At 35.4% G+C, this 12,848-nt stretch overlaps 1 pseudogene across 1 annotated transcript; it reads right to left on the bottom strand.

Moving 5' to 3' along the window:
• Positions 1-1,034: 1,034 nt before the first annotated feature.
• LOC306885911 (XK-related protein 5-like) lies at positions 1,035-12,249 on the bottom strand (annotated as a pseudogene). The gene is made up of 7 exons: positions 12,147-12,249; positions 11,065-11,239; positions 6,469-6,641; positions 5,302-5,514; positions 4,950-5,119; positions 4,151-4,262; positions 1,035-1,755 (listed from the first exon to the last, which is right to left on the bottom strand). The product of its transcript is annotated as an XK-related protein 5-like (transcript).
• Between the last annotated feature and the right edge of the window lie 599 nt (positions 12,250-12,848).

The following is a 12,848-nucleotide window of genomic DNA, read 5'->3' as shown; positions in this document are numbered from 1 at the left end:
CATCTGAGGACATGCAGACAAATAGATGGGCAGTATAGACAGAAGGAAAATGTATAAAGACATGTCTAAATTAGAATTGAATGGTACATGACTATGCTTTATATTAGTACAAATAATAAAAACTTTTTTTGAAAAAGTGTAAATGCAGAATGTTTAGTACTTTAAACATTTTTAAACTTATTTTGACAATGATTTATAAAATTATTTTAAAAAACTATTTTCTCCACAGATTAACTATAACTATAACATTTGTTATAAAAAAAATAAGTGTTCCCTTTGCATATACTTGATAAAATAAAATTTTAAAATATAAATAAAATATACATAAAACCATAGAAATGTATCAAACATTATGATAAGCAAAAAAAAAAAAAGAGCAGCAAGTAAAATGTGTCAATGTAACTTATAGTAAACGTACATAGTAAATGTAAACCAATTTTAATTCACTGAGCTTATAACTAATGTTACCAAACTGCAGATACATAAAACTTCCAGCTTATAGTGGTTATAACATTTGCTAACCAGTTTCTACAGGTTTAATGGAGGTAAACGAAAGACTTTTTAAAGACCACTTAAAGAAAATGTAAGGAATAAATAGAAAATTGGAGTTGTAATGAGCAACTATTATTGTATTATTATTGTTATATTATTGTATTAGCAACACTTCAACTGATCGCCATTATACTTTTTAATAAAATAATAATAATAATAAGGCTTAAGGCTTGAATAGCTCTGCTTCAAACCACTAAAATATGGAAATAACTTACTGTACCTTCTGATCATGCTGCAAAAATGTCCTCAGTATTTTTGTCTTATTTTAAAATTTTCAAGATTCTTAAATGTATATTGATTAAAGGATATTTAGACATTTGGATTGGAAAACAAAAATACAGAGGAACTCATGCAACATTTATTTCCATGACTTCGATTTAAGATTCAAGTTGTGCAAGGGGGTGAATTAAAAATCTTTAAGACCTGCAGAAACATAGTAAAATGAAAATATTTACCAGCTTTATCCCAAATAATACCTAGTATTAAAAATGTGCCTGTCTTCTCACCCCTCCTGATCGAAGACATGTACTCTGCATTGTTATGAGGTCTGGTATTGGAGTTGAGGTATAACACGGGTTCGTGTTTAACAGGTGTTTGGCAGTCAGGTGCAGTGCAGCTCCATTCATAATGGGACTGATCACAGCCATACTCTCTTTATCTAACGTAGCATCGCTGACACTGTAAGAGGAGAGGGGTTCTGCACTGAAGTAAACAGTGCTACTGCAGTTTGCAGGGCAGGTGTTATACACTGCACCCTTCTCTGCAGACTGTTGTCTCACTTCAGCAACAGAAAATCCCTCACGGTTTTCAATTGGACAACTTTTAGATCGTTCACCTGCTTCCATGTTTGGCTGGAAACAACCATCCTCTCCAGAGTCTATGTCGGGTGCATCATCATTCTCCAGGATGACTGAAAGCCCTCTGTCTCCATACATACAGTTGATCTTGTCAGTGTTTCCAGTTTTGAGAGCCAGACGTATTAACATATGATGATGGTGCCAGTCGCCCTCTAGAGGCTGAACAGAAGAACCTCCAGCATGCTTATCAGGAGCAAAACCAGTCACTGAGAAAGTGCTATGTTCGTGTGTGGATTCGAGTGTTGTGTCCTTGCAGTCCACATCGGTTGTTCTGTCAATAGTTGTCAGGATCATTTGGAGTCTGAGACTCTGGAGGATCGGTAGTAAAGAACAACAAAAATCACTCCTAGAAAATAGAGAACAGAGCAAACTATAATTGTAATGTTACATTACACTACATCAGCTTTTTTTGTTATTTTTCTTATAACATACTTTTAGATTACTTTTGACATAACTTGAATATCACATTGCTCTAGGATATAGGATAATAGGATAATCTTGTACCATTTTGATGTAAAAATACAAAGAGGAAGAAAATAGTCCATTCGTTGTTTTTAAAAACATGAAGTGCATTAAACATAATATTATGTCAAAGTTTCCAAAACTAAAGGAACTGCAGGGGGTTCATGAGTTTAATGAAAATCTATTAATAAATTAAATCATAATGTTAAATTAAAATATTATACCTATTTACCTGCATGTCATGTGACCATGTGAATAATATGTTATCAATAAAAATTATATTATATTTGTAGTCTGATTATGAGTATTTTAAAATCACAAGTTCTTATGTCAAATTACAAGTACTTAATTTTTGGAACCTGATTATGTAATCCAGATTTAATGTAATTGGTTACTACCCAGCACTGATTATAATATAGTGATCCACTTGTAGCATTTAAAACAATTGATTTTAGTTTTTTCAGACTTCATTTTTTATTTATTTAGACAAATATAATTATAACAATTATCAACATCAGGCATTTTTATATTAGTGTATTCCAGGGGTAGGCAACGTCGGTCCTGGAGTGCCGCTGTCCTGTAGAGTTTAGCTCCAACCCTAATCAAACACACCCGAACAAGCTAATCAAGGTCTTCAGAATTACTAGGGCTACATGCAGGTGAGGGTTTTTTTCAGGGTTGGAGCTAAACTCGTCGGCACTCCAGGACCGACATTGCCTACCCCTGGTGTAGAGGTGCATCTCAGAAAATTAGAATATGTTGAAAAAGTTATTTTTTTCTTGTAACTTATTTCAAAAAGTGAAACTTTTATATATTTTAGATTCATTACAAGTATTCATTAAAGTAAAACACTTCAAAAGTTTTTTTGTTTTAATTTTGATGATTAGAGCTTACAGCTCATGAAAGTCAAAAATCAGTATCTCAAAATATTAGAATATTTCCTAAGATTAATTAAAAAAAAAAAGGATTTGCAAAGCAGAAAAGTTCAAGTTCTTTAAAGTATGTTCATTAATGCACTCAATACTTGGTCGGGGCTCCTTTAGCACAAACTCCAGCATCAGTGAGGAATGGCAGGGAAGCGATCAGCTTGTGGTTCTGCTGAGGCACTATTGAGCCTTCAGCTCGTCTGTATTGTTGGATCGACTGTTTCTCATCTTTCTCTTGAAAATATACCATAGATTCCATATGGGGTCCAGGTCAGGCATGTTGGCTGGCCAATCAAGCACAGTAATATCATGGTCAGCAAAGCACTTGGAAGTGGTTTTGGCAGTGTGGACAGGTGCTAAAGTCCTGCTGGAAAAGGAAATCAGCATCTCCATAAAGCTTGTCAGCCGATGGAAGCATAAAGTGCTCCAAAATCTCCTGGTTGACGGCTGCATTGACTCCGGACTTGATAAAACACAATGGACCAACACCAGCAGACGTCACAGCACCCCAAATCATCACTGACTTTGGAAACTTCACACTGGACTTCAAGCAGCTTGGATTCTGTGCCTCTCCAGTCTTCCTCCAGACCTTGATTTCCAAATGAAAAGCTAAATTTACTTTCATCTGAAAAGAGGACTTTGGACCACTGAGCAACAGTCCAGTTCTTTTTCTCCAGTTCTTTTTCTCCAGAGCCCAGGTAAGATGCTTCTTACGATGTTTCTGTTTCAGAAGGGGCTTGGTAGCCCTTTTCCTGAAGGCGTCTGAGCGTGGTGACTCTTGATGCACTGACTCCAGCATCAATCCACTCCTTGGGAAGCTCTCACAAGTGTTTGAATCAGCTTTTCTTGACAGTATTCTCAAGCTTGCGGTCATCCCTGTTGCTTGTGCACCTTTTCCTACCCAAATTCTCCCTTCCAGTCAACTTTGCATTTAATATGCTTTGATACAGCACTCCTTGAACAGCCACCCCTTTTAGTAATGATCCTCTGTGACTTACTCTCTTTGTGGAGGGTGTCAATTACCGTCTTCTGGATCATTGCCAAGTCAGCAGTCTTCTCCATTATTGTGGTTTCAAAGAACAAGAGATACCCTGAATTTATACTGTAGGGATGGTTATTTATTGAAACTCAAATGTAAATATTCTAATATTTTGAGATACTGATTTTTGACTTTCATCAGCTGTAAGCTCTAATCATCAAAATTAAAACAAAAAAACTTTTGAAGTGTTTTACTTTACATGTAATGAATCTAAAATCTGAAAGTTACACTTTTTGAAATAAGTTACAAGAAAAAAATGAACTTTTTCACCATATTATAATTTTCTGAGATGCACCTGTATTCTTAATCTTTACTGATAAGGAAGCTGCATAAGACATTCAGAGGAACACTCATGCTGTCCCACGAAATCCCGCTGAGCGAGTCTGATGCCAGAAGCAGAAGGAACGTGTTCTCCAGCAACAATAGCTACAACACAGATAAAAGCTCTGGATCATCGATCTTTGAAATCAGTAAACAGAAATAAAAAACAAATACTGTATGTTAACAAAGATGTGAGCTATAAAGGTGAAAACAGCCTTGCAGCATTTCACACACTCCTGGCAGTTTTCTAAATATTTTGCGCAATGGTTCAGTATTCTGAAGACTACACTTTTATTACTGACAGTGCACTGTTATCTAAAACTATTAAAAATCATTTTCGTTAATTGAAATAAAGCTGAAATAAAATATTAGATGGATGGATAAAAATTACTACAATTAAAAATATTAATGAAATTAAATATTAAAAAATTAAAAAATATATTAAATATTGCATGAAAATTAGAAATATTCTTTTAAAATTTCGTTTAAATTTTTTACTTGCCAAGTGAAGTACTAAAATCATTCAAACTAAAAATTAAATACAAATAAAAGACAAAAGATAAATAGAAATATATTAAAATAATATATATGTATATTTTAAAAAATATATAATATATATATATATATATATATATGAATTTTAAATAACTAAAAAATTATATAAATGACTAAAACATAATAAAATGACTAAAACTCAAAAACTGCAAACAAAAGCTAATTAAAAATATTAATAAATATTTTAAAAGTATATAAATACTACTAAAATAAAAGTATTGCAGTGCAGAGACCAACCAAATAGAATCCAGTCATGCGATACCGAGAGGGCCCATCTTTAACGTTAAGAAAGAGGAAAATGTGCATTGCCCCTATGATGAAGTTGAAGAGCTGCCAGGAAGCACGGTTAATGCAGACGTCTGTCTGCTGGGACACTTGCCAGAATGTCGTAATGAGCCAGTGGAAACCTGAGCAGGGATTTAAAGAGACAACCACAAAGCAGACAGTTATTAACAAGTCATCCCTTTCCAGGTAAGAGTTGGGCAATGACAAATTACTTAAAAAGCACTCATGGCTGTCACGCAAACTAACTGTGAAAGCTTTTGTGTGTGCAGGATTTGTCTACACAAAAACACAAAGCTTGGCTCACCCACGACTCCACAGGACCACCGGTGAAACGTACTGCAGAAGAACATGAGGCTGGCCACCCTGGCACCCAGCATGCCCCCTCTCCATATGAGCTGGCACAGCATTGCAGCGGGAGTCATGTGCAAGTGACCAGGACGGAGCAGAAAGCATGAGCGGCTGTACAGGACCAGAAACCAGGACACATTCAGCTGGCTCACCCCGACACATAAGACCACTGTAAAAACGTTGAAAGAGATCCAGGGAATAAACGGTTTCCTGTGACTAAGAAACTGATTCAAGGAACAGTTTACAGTTTACACAATTTGATATTGACAATAAAGATTTCTACAAATACTTACAACTTAGACATTTGATAAACGATCTTCTTGCAAAGGGTCATATCTCACTGGAACTATCTAAATTAGAAACCATTCTAGAGAACACATCAATATTGAAAGGGGAAATATCTGAGATATTTATTAAACTGGAAAAAGGAACCCCCTCCAACATTTGAACTATTTAAAAATATCATAAACGGCACACTACATATGGAATATTTAACATACAGTTTAAAAAACAAAACCCACATTTTCTTAGAGACCTGGAATATTTTTTTGAACCTATGAACCCTTTGACTCGTGCCTATACAACTTGACATTGTTATCATATTGACCATTCATGTTCTGTCATTCTATATCAATTTGCTAACACAAATTGGATTTGATGATGCATGTTTTTATATTTTATATTTGTATACTCTGATACCTGTTTTTGTTTTTCTTGTATTGTAAATCGAAAAAATTCAATAAATAAATAAAAGAATTACATCACTTGCTCAACAATAGACATTCACTGCAGATGATCCATTGGTGAACTAGTGATATAATGCTATAATTTCTACAAATCTGTTCTGATGAAGAAACAAACTCATCTACATCTTGAATTGCCAGAGGGTTTCATTTTTGGGTGAACTTTAAGTATTGTGCACAGCAAGAATTATGAATTCACAACTGCACAGTACAGTTTGTCTTGTGTTACCATAATAACATTTACAAAAGCACAACAAAACTTGTTTTTTTTTTATTGCTCAATGACTCATTCAATAATAGTCACTGACTAATTTATTACTTCCACAGAAAATTGTTGACGTGACGCTAGTTCTGTTCTGTGCCAATGGGAAGTTGTGTACCTGGTGACAGAAAGCCAGGGTGAAAGGTGAATAAACTGTAGGTCTGCAGTAGACTTTGAGGCAGGCTGACTGTCAGGGCCTCGATCAGGCACAGAGCAGACACATCAGCCTGCTGCATTAATAATGCACCAAACTTAACCTCCCCACCCTGAGACTTCATACAGCACCATAACCTGCAAACATAAAAAAATATATGTACACATCTCAGAAACAAGTAGCCTATTGTAAGATAAATAATATCATTGGGTGAAACCTGATATGAACATGCACAGGTCATATATCAACCACCATGAGGTATTACACTACAGTTCAAAAAGTTTTTTTTTTTAAATATGTTTTTGATAAAAAAATATAGTAAAATTGTGAAATAATATTACAATTTAAAATAACTATTTTATATTTTAATATATTTTAAATATAATTTATTCCTGTGCTGGCAAAGCTAAATTTTCAGCAGTCATTAGTCATCAGTGTCACATCATCCTTCAGAAATCATTCTAATATGCTGATTTGATGCTCAAGAAAAATGTTCTTACTATTATCGGTGTTGAAAACATTTGTGCTGCTAAATATTTTTGTGGAAATTGTGATAAATTTTTTCATGATTCTTTGATGAGTAGAAGGTTAAAAAACATTTAATTTGACACAGAATGTTATGTAACAATATAAAGGTAACTTGTGATCAATTTAATGCACCCTTGCTAAAAAATATGAATACATACATATATATATATATATATATACACACACACACAGGCCGATGGTTGGTTTTTGTGGTTTATGAGGACTCTCCATAGGCGTAATGGTTTTTATACTGAACAAACTGTGTGTGCTATTGCCCTACACCAACCCTACACCTAAACTTAGCCCTCACAGGAGACTTTGTGCATTTTTAGATTTTCAAAAAAAACACCATTTAGTATGTTTTTTAAGCCTTTTGAATTACGGGGACATAGGCAGTGTCCTCATAAACCACCTTCATATTGTAATACCTCTGTCATATTGTAATACCTCTGCACTTCATCCTGCAGCATCTGGACAGACCAGGGACTTATGTGAGGATCCTGTTTGTGGACTTCAGCTCTGCTTTTAACACCATTATCCCGGAAACCCTTCAGAATAAACTAACTCAGCTCTCCGTCCCCACCTCCGTCTGCCAGTGGATCAACAGCTTCCTGACAGACAGACAGCAGTTAGTAAAGCTTGGCAAATTCACATCCAGCACTCGAACCATCAGCACTGGAGCTCCTCAGGGCTGCGTACTCTCCCCACTGCTCTTCTCCCTCTACACCAACGACTGCACATCTAAAGACCCCTCTGTCAAGCTCCTGAAGTTCGCAGACGACACCACACTGATCGGCCTCATCCAGGACGGTGACGAGTCTGCTTACAGACAGGAGGTTAAGGAGCTGGCTGTCTGGTGCAGTCTCAACAACCTGGAGCTTAACACACTCAAAACGGTGGAGATGATCGTGGACTTCAGGAGAAACCCCCCTGCTCTCCCCCCTCTCACCATCATGAACAGCACCGTGACTGCAGTGGAGTCATTCAGATTCCTGGGCACCACCATCTCTCAGGACCTGAAGTGGGATATTCACATTGACTCCATTGTCAGGAAGGCCCAGCAGAGGTTGTACTTTCTTCGCCAGCTGAGGAAGTTCAACCTGCCACAGGACTTACTGAAACAGTTCTACTCTGCCATCATTGAATCCATCCTCTGCACCTCAATAACTGTCTGGTTCAGCTCAGCTACCAAATCTGACCTCAGAAGACTACGGAGGGTAGTCCGGACTGCTGAGCGAATCATTGGTACAACCCTCCCCACTCTCCAAGAACTGTACTCATCCAGAGTGAGCAAAAAGGCTGGTAAAATCACTCTGGACCCCTCACATCCAGCACACAACCTCTTTGAACTTTTACCATCTGGTCGACGCTACAGAGCTCTGAGCACCAGAACAACCAGACACAGGAACAGTTTCTTCCCTCAGTCAATACATCTCATGAACACTCAATAAATAAACGTAAAACACACAACTAATACATTATCCATTCACCACACTCACTTATTTTATTTTCTCATTTCTAATTTGCACATACTTGACCTGTACATACATAGTCGCCTATATTATATATTATATATTGTGTATTTCTTTTTTTTTTTTTTGCTGCTTGTACATTGGTCATTGGCTATTTCCTGTTATTTTGTTTCATTACCTGTGTCCTGTCCTGTTACTGTCCTTCTGTTGCACTGTGGAGCTTCTGTCACTACAACAAATTCCTTGTATGTGTAAACATACCTGGCCAATAAAGCTCATTCTGATTCTGATTCTGATACCCATGTCATTATACAAATTTGTGTCCTCATAAACCACATAAACATGCACACACACACATACAGTGCCCTCCAAAAGTATTGGAACACATATACAATGCATATATATATAGTGCCCTCCAAAAGTATTGGAACAGTAAGACTGAAAACATTTGGGTTTGACATCAAAAGATGAATATGAGATGAGAGATTAGCATTTCAGCTTTTATTTACAGGTATTTTCATCTGGATCTGATACACAATTTAGAAGATAGCACCTTTTGTTTGAACCCACCCATTTTTCATGTTCCCAAAAGTATTGGAACAGATAGAATTAACATAGATTAAAGTGAAAAATGCTTCATATTTAGTTGCAAATCCTTTGCTTTCAATAACTGCATCAAGCCTGTGACCCTTTGACATCACCAAACTTTTGCATTCTTCTTTTGTGATGCTTTTCCAGGCTTTCAGCACAGCCTCTTTCAGTTTTGGGGGGGTTACTCCCTTCAGTCTCTTCTTTAGCAGGTAAAATGCATACTCTACAGGGTTTAAGTGGAGATTGACTTGGCCAGTCTAAAACCTTCCACTTCTTGCCCCTGATGAACTCCTTTGTTGTTTTGGTGCTATGTTTTGGGTCATTATCTTGCTGCATGATGAAGGATCTCCCAATCAGTTTGGTTGCATCTTTCTGTAAATTGTCAGACAAAATATTTCTGTAGACTTCTGAGTTAATTTTGCTGCTGCCATCATGTGTTACATCATTAATGAAGATTAATGAGCCTGTCCCAGAAGAAGCGATGAAAGCCCAAGCCATTACATTACTTGTGTAATGTGTACTATAATGTACACCTGTGTACACTGTGTTTCAGATGAGCTTGTATGGGATCATGAGCAGATCCTTTCTTTCTCCAAACTTTAGCCTTTCCATCACGTCTCCTATTCTTCTTGCTAATGAGTGGTTTGCATCTTCTGGTGTAGCCTCTGTACTTTTGTTCATGAAGTCTTCTGCGAACAGTAGATTGTGATACCTTCACTCCTGCCCTCAGGAGGTTGTTGCTGATGTCACTAACAGTTGTTTTAGGGTCTCTCTTTACAGCTGTCACAATGTTTCTGTCATCAACTGCAGATGTTTTCCTTGATCTACCCGTTTGAGGTGTGTTAGTACACCAGTGGTTTCTTTCTTCCTCAGGAGATTCCAAATGGTTGTACTTGCTATGGCCAGTGTTTGTGCAATGGTCTGATTGATTTTTTATCTTCTCTCAGCTTCACAATTGCTCGTTTTTCACCCATAGACACCTCTCTGGGTTTCATGTTGGTTACACGTCTAACTATAAATGCAGTCTGCACGGATCTGAAACTGAGCGCAGACATTCAGTGCTATTTATTGTTTGAATAATCAATTAATAGGACACACCAGGGCAACAAAACACACCTGTCAGTCACATGTTCCAATACTTTTGGTAACATGAAAAATGGGTGGGTTCAAACAAAAGGTGCCATCTTAATATAAGTTGTGTATCAGATCCAGATGAAAATACCTCTAAATAAAAGCTGAAATGTTAATCTTTCATCTCATATTCATCTTTTGATGTCAAACCCAAATGTTTACAGTTTACAGCAAAAATAAAGGAATTGGCCTTATATTCCAATACTTTTGGAGGGCACTATATATATATATGCATTGTATATGTGTATATATATATATATATATATAAATGTGTGTGTGTGTGTGTGTGTGTGTGTATAAAGTAGTGCTGTCAAATGATTAATCGTGATTAATCGCATCCAAAATAAAAGTTTTGTTTACATAATATATGTATGTGTACTGTACTGTGTATATTTATAATATATATATATATAAATATACACACATGCATGTATATATTTCAGAAAAATATGTTATTTTTATTTATAATATAAATTATATGATTATAAATATAGACATGTTTTCAAAATATATACTGTATGTGTGTGTATTTATATATACATTATAAATATACACCGAACACACACGTATATTATGCAAACAAAAACTTTTATTTTGGATGCGATTAATCACGATAATCGTTTGACAGCACTAATATAAAGCCTATTACATGACCTTTAAAATGTTTTACAATGTGACATTTTCATGATTTAGGAGTTAAATGAGACCTGAACATTTTCTCATGAATTCACTCAATTATATATCACTGCCATTATAATGTACAGTAATTCAGTACAGTTTTCCACCTCATTCTTTTTAACTGAATTAAAACAGTTCTAAATGACAGAATGTTTTTGACCTGTGATAGATGCCCAGATGCAGACAGTGCACAAGGAGAAGTGAGGGCTTGGACTGTTGTGCATCAGTGATGTACCACTTCAGACCGAGCAGCTGCACAAGCATGAGCGGCAGACACAGAGCCAGAGTCAGCAGCTCCTTTCCCATCCAGAGGTAGTGAGTAAAACACAGTACAACTGAAGACGTAAACAACAAATACGTCAAACAACAGAGTCCAATTTCAACAACAACACTGAACTGACTCGAGCTGAATAACGACATTGTCTTCTGTAGAGCTGCTTATAGCTGAACTGAACTTATTTCATTATTGATCAACTTTACAAAGTTATTGAACTAAATCAACACTGAAAGACTTTTGTCTATAAAGTTTGCACAATGATTCTTTTATTTTTCTTGTAGAGAATATTGCTTTATTTTGTTTAGGTAGAACTTTGTAAATGTGTTTACTTTTGACAGCATTTAATCTTTAATCATCTTTATATTGGTGTGATTGCACAGCAAATATATATATATATAATACAATTATATATATATATATATACTATTTTACACTTCTTTTTAATGAACAGCTAGTATAAGTCCTTCACAAGCACTTATAATGCGAATATGTATGCACAAACTAATGAATCAGAATGAGCAGAATCAGAATGAGCTTTATTGGCCAAGTATGTTTACACATACAAGGAATTTGTTGTAGTGACAGAAGCTCCACAGTGCAACAGAGAGACAGTAACAGGACAGGACACAGGTAATAAAACAAAATAACAAGAAATAGCCAATAACCAATGTACAAAGCAACAAAAAAATAATAAAAAATACACAATATATAATATATAATATAGGCGACTATGTATGTAATGATTTAACGATCTGTCAAGTATTTTATAATTTATTAATGTTATTTTTAACATTTGTGTTAGCGTTCCCACTCTTTCTTCTCGGGGTGTGTGTCTAATGTATTATATGTGTCTCATAATACAAAATGAACAAACAAGCTAAAACCACATCCGTATGCCGATGCAGTTGCCAAAATATGTTCCGTAACTGTAAGCAGAGATAGCGGTCTGGAAAGGAATGATTCACCGGAAAATATCTTGCGTGCTTTCTCCAATAAAGCAATGACTCCTGAAAAAGAGCAGAGGCAGACTTGACTCCATATGATCGCACTTCCCTTTCGATTCTGCATCGTTGCACTAAAACATATTTTTTTTGCTGTTGTTGTATTTTTTTCAAAGTTTGTGGTATTAACAATACTTCTGCTATTCAGGGACAGTGAGCTTATGCGCCAGCCGCGCTTTGTGTGCGATCATGTCTTTCCGAGCAATATTACAGATGAACACAGTATGAAACACATGTAATATATTAAAATTAACCCAAGCTTTTCTCCTTTCCAAAATATTTTTAAAAAACGTCTACCTCCAAAAAAGCTAATAGTACTTGAACCGTTTGCTCTTATTTGGGGTATTTTAATATTTTATTTAAGTTTTTTTACTTATTCATAATTTAAGGGGGTTTTACATTTGTGATTTTTACCTGTTTTCTTGATCTCTATTTAGCTTGTTTGGTTTATTAAATAACTGTCTTTATTTCATTTTATTATTATTATTATATTTTGCCTATGTGTGAACTCTTGGATCTTACCCCTTAGATTTGTTTGTGGTCTGCAATCTTAAATATTTTTGTATGCAATTATTGCTTAAATTAAATTTAAAATAAATAAAATAAACAAATCTATCTACAATAATCTAAACTAAGTTAAGTTAATTAACTTAGTTTAGATTATAC

This window comes from Barbus barbus (assembly GCF_936440315.1).
Source record: "Barbus barbus genome assembly, chromosome: 20".
NCBI lineage: Eukaryota > Metazoa > Chordata > Actinopteri > Cypriniformes > Cyprinidae > Barbus > Barbus barbus.
Note: the sequence above shows the minus strand (reverse complement) of the source record. Positions and strands in the feature narration are given on the sequence as shown.